Here is a 5,422-nt window from a genome sequence, read left to right on the forward strand (position 1 = left end):
AATGCTGTATTCATTAGGAGTCTCTTGGTCACATGACCTGAAAGCTATTATCAAAAAAAGCAAGACTTTTTATTTAGAAAAATGCTGAATTTTAAATCAAATGTTTATTTAAATTGGAAAAATCACTCAAATCCAATTAAAATAGTTATGGCCTAATCGTCCAGCGCCGTACCTGCAAAGGCTGACAAAACACTAAAATACAATTCGTCCAGTGATGTTTCACTTTGTAACATGAAATGGAAGCTATTGAAAATTATACTTTTCAATGAAAGAAGTTATGATAAAAAAATCAGATCAAGTAAAAAAAACATTAAAAATCCAATTCAAAGAGGTTTGTTTTATGGATTTTAGTATTTCCATAACATATTTTATGAAAAATAATCCGTGTATCTACCGTCCAATTGTTTTTCTTTATTAAACACGTAAACGGAAGAGCGTCTGAGAGGCCTTTTTGCTTTTTGCTTTTTACCTTATGGTCTAATGGTCATTGGAGCGAGGGGCGGGGCGAAACTCACGGAAGTGATTTCAAAACAAAAGCACTCGTTTGCTAAAATCACAAATCAACTGCTCTTCATTATTCCTGCTATATTTGACGAGTGATACAAATATGTTTTACCACAAGTTCTTAAGGAAACTGACACTGTTGGACTCGGTTCTAGTTTGACTTCTACCAGAAATAAAATACTTTTGCTGTGTAGCTACTTTGTGAGTAATCCTCTGTCAGAGTCCCCTCCTTAGTATATAATGCATGTTTTTCTGCTATCTTTGATGAGTGATACAAATATAATTTTACCATTAGTTCTTAATGAAATTGATACTGTTTGACTTTGTATTTGTTAACCTACTACTTACAATACGTTGAAGTACTTTTACTGTGTATTTTTTTTTTAAAACCTCTGTCAAANTATATAATGCATGTTTTCTGCTATCTTTGATGAGTGATACAAATATAATTTTACCATTAGTTCTTAATGAAATTGATACTGTTTGACTTTGTATTAGCCTACTTACAATACATTGAATTACTTTTACTGTGTATTGTTTGAGGAATACTCTGTCAAAGTCCTACTGAGAACAAAATCAACTAACTCTACAAACAAACTCTATTAAAGTTGATGTTTTACAATTGGCTGTGTCTAACATGTCTAAAATGAGCCAAATCCCCAGGAACATGTTAAACCAGACGGTAACTAAGACAGTAACACTCCATCCTGAACTCACTGTGGGGCCTGTCTTCATGGACCTGTAGCATAACACCCTGACACATACACAATACTAAGTATGTTCATTAAGAATGCACATACTGTCCCTCCTCTGTCTTTCAATGTAGTCAAACTTGTTGAAGAAAAACAATAAGTTAAACATTACAGAAATAAAAGCTTAATTACTCACCCTCTTAATTGTAAGTACAACTTGAAACATTTCTCCCGCTTGCTGCTGGGTGCAGGTGAAAGTAGGGCGACATTTCTGTTCACATCGCTGACATTTGTCACAGGCAAATCTTGTAGGTATCGCAACAAATATGATGTTGTCACACAGCGATAAGCTGGAAACTGGATTTACCAAATAACTACACACTCTTATGTACATTATACACGTTATTCAAAACCGACAGCCTGTGTGTTGTTTGCTAAACACTGCCATTGAAATACCACATTCAATTATCAAGCCCCTGCACCCAGAATGCACATTTTAAAAGCCATGTAACCAATTAGATCACTTAGAAACCTGAGCTTGAACACTTTGTTGTGCACAACAATGGAGGCCACTTTTGGAGAAAGAGTTAGAGGAAGAGGTAAATGCAATATACTGTATGTTGTCTTCAGTACCATACAGTAACTATGTTCTCATCCTCACTCTCAGTAAAGTCATTTTGTCTGATACTGTTATGGGTATTGAGAATAAACCTATTTGTGTGTTTCCACATTGCATGTGTTCATTTTCATAGTCCATATTTACAGCGTGCTACAAATGAAAATGCCTAAAACTTTGACTTGAATGTCTTGTTTATTAATCAACTAATGGACAGTGATTCAATTCAGTTCATGTAAGCCTCCCACACACATTCCTCTTTTGAGCGTCTAGTGATTATGGCCTGCATGTCTTTCTGTTGTAACTCAGCTGTCAGCTTCTTAGCAGTTTAGAAAACATCAAATTCATAATGTAGACTAGTTGGACAAAATAATGCTTAACAACTGTTCCATTACAGTGTGAACTGTTTTAGGGGTCGACTATATGATATATCGTTCATAAATGTATCCTCGTCAGACTTCTGGGTGGTTCCAGGCATATGAACATTTACAGTCATGATTCTCGTGTCTTTTATTTTGGGAAATATGTTCTTGTATTGATACTTTCTTTTGGTCCGACCGGACCTGCATGTCTCATTCGTTCAGTTGTACAAAAACGGAAACTTGAATGAAGTTGTTAAATAAAAAAACAAAACTCGGCCACCGTTTTATTTTAATAGGGTTACATATCACATAGTTGAGCCCCAGAAAGGATGGAATGTTATTATGGGGCTTTAAAATATAATAAACCGTTGTCTAAAAGGACAACCTTGTAGGGTATGATTTCACAACTATACAGCTGATTATACTGCAGCTCAACTGGGCGTGACCGACCGTCTCTTCATAGTTTTTTTTTTCAAAGTCAGCTGCTCTTCATTACTTCCTGCTATACTTGACGAGTGATACAAATAGTTGTGTCTTTACTACAAGTTCTTAAGGAAACATCCTGACATCTGTTCCGCACTCCGGCTTCTAGTTTGACTTCCTATACACACCAAGAAACTAAAATGAAGTAAGTTTGCTGTGTTGCTCCTTCTGTGAGTAATCCCTCTGCTCAGAGTTACCCTTCCATGTATAGGCTACTCAGAGGATCGGCAACCCCTCGAGCCCAGCCGTACCAACTGCGTGGCACGCGGTCACCAAACATATAGCGCCAGTGGCACACTAAGAATATAGTCGCCGAATAAGTGTCAAAAATATTTAAATTGTAGTTTTTCGGATCCTGAAATCGAGACCCGCGCCAGACGCGCGTCTCCCACTGTTACCTGCAGAAGGAAGCCATGCATATCCCAACGCAGCCACCTACTCTCTTTAACTTCCAGGTGACTTTTCTGCCGCTTTCATTCTCCGTGGTGCAGTCAGTGGACACCAGAGCCTGTTATAGATACTTGGCTAACTACTCAAGGGAAAAAACTTGAAGTGGTAATCCTGTTACAAATACCTTGGCTTGATGACTGTCCTCTCTTTAATGCATGTCAATAACCTGCTATAAAAAACTGATGGGCACGCGCTCCATGGTTTCCTTTTACAGAACAAGCTCCGTTTCCTCACTTGAGGCAGGAAAAGGCTCTGGACCTTTTTACCTGTGCTGGACTATGGTGAACCCCTGTTTTATATGAATGTTCACCCGCCCAATACCCTTGTCAACGTTAGTGCCGCCTATTCACAGTGCACCTGAGATTTGTGACAAACTTCGTAAAGCAATTACCCATCATTGTATCCTGTACTGCAAGGGCAGGCTTGGCTTCACGTAACTGTAGCGATCGACGGCCTCAATCACTGGTAATGTCTTTTTTACTTTACAAAGCAATGTAGGGGGCGATAAAGCTTCCATCCTACGCATCCTCTGCGGCCCTTGACCTCAAACGGGCGTAATTGTATACACTGGTCCTAACGGACCGCCTTAGAAGCCATTTAACTACTGTCTTGGTGGAGTTATCTCTGAACCGCTGGTGTGGGCGGGGAGAAACCGAAACCAGTCACCCTGGCAAAGGGCTTTCCAACCAAGAAGGCCCGCCCGTTGCTGGTGGGCCGGGCTCTACCAAGTGTGGCCCCCGAAGGAAAGCGTCTGTCCTCAGAGTGGCTGGTCCTCTCTCTGTCTCCACGCTGGCTGGGGAAATTCGAGCGAGACCATTACGTCTTTGTTCTTTAACTACAAGAGAATATTGGTGAACAGTCATTGGTTTTAACTCTACCTCGGTCATACAACGCAAGTCTCTGCCAACAGCTTAACAAAGACAAAGCTTAACTGGTCAAAAATGTTTTAAATTCTGGTTAAATTTTAGGTTTGAGATGGTCAGTTGCCTCAAGACCTCACAAAAACGTACCATGTATAAAAAATAGAGGTGGTAGTTCAGACAAAGTTCCGTCCAGGATGTGGGATGAGATTTTAATTAAAAAACACGAGTTCAATTCCTCCCATTGTCTTCAAAGCCAAACAACCTGACTTTGTGTTTTCTCTGGTCTTCCTTCTTCAGTGGACATCGAAGCTGACCTGGATGGCAGCCAGCTGGAGGACTCTGGCCCAACAGGTGTGGTATTTATGCTGGGTCCTGCTTGAGCTGTTGCAGGTTGCGGTGCCGGGTAGGAGATCAGCAATCACTGCACAGGGTTGGGGATCACCTCTGTATTCTCTAATTCCACCTCAACCCGCTGAGAGGTAAGTGAATGGGGGTGTGACCAAGCCGCTCTCGCTCCGCGTCTTTCCCAGGGATCGTCTGGTTTCGTCAGTACCTGCGCTGCTGTCCGTGTGGATCCGGGTGGCAGGCAGTTCACGTAACCGCGTTGGTGCGAGGTGCGTCCTCTTCCGCCACCTGGCACCGCTCCCTCCTCCCCTGCGCTGGCAACCTGGGTCGCAACACGGCGCGGAACGGTTCTGCGGAGCATCGCGACCGGCGGGACGCCTTCCATCAACAGCCTCCTCAGGTAAAGCACTCCGCGCGGCGACAGAAATAGAAACCCATTTTTTCCGTTCAACCTTTCCATGAAATAATTGACCCTTTGAAGTGCTTCCCGTACAGCTACATAGTTTCAGCATGCCTCAACCTTCGCTGATATTAGTATTTCTATATTTATTCATTTTACGTATTTCAACGCCTGGTTGGCTCATCGTGTTCGTCTGCATGGCTGTACCCATCAGTAAGCTATTTCAAATGTTGTATTGTTTTTACTAAACTACACATTTTCCCATAAAGGTTTTTTTATATGGCCATGTTTTTTATCATTTCTCATTTCCTCCCACCAGCTCTGCACCATCATCATCACACTGAGTGGAGCGCACGCAAGCTACAGGCGAAGAAAGGATGAAACCAGCTGGGAACACAAAACTAAAGACCATAAAAGCTGTGGACCTCCTTGTTGAACTTCGCAGGAACAAACGGTAAACAAGAAAAACAATTTTCATAGTCAGGTTGAAATGTCAAATGCATTCCAGAAAACTGTCAGCTGTTTTTGTTCTTTTATTGTGAATCTGTTCTCCACAGGTGAAATACCTTACAATGGCAGAGAACTAACTGAGGCTCAGCCCCAGCCGCGCCCGGCTTTTGCAGGACGCCATCCTTGCAATATTTCAGGGGCAAGTGGGGGAGGTGTTCCCATCTGAAAGACATTTAGGCCTGGCTTAGTCATCGCGT

The sequence above is a fragment of the Notothenia coriiceps genome, unplaced genomic scaffold (assembly GCF_000735185.1).
Source record: "Notothenia coriiceps isolate Sejong01 unplaced genomic scaffold, NC01 NC01_scaffold00020081, whole genome shotgun sequence".
NCBI lineage: Eukaryota > Metazoa > Chordata > Actinopteri > Perciformes > Nototheniidae > Notothenia > Notothenia coriiceps.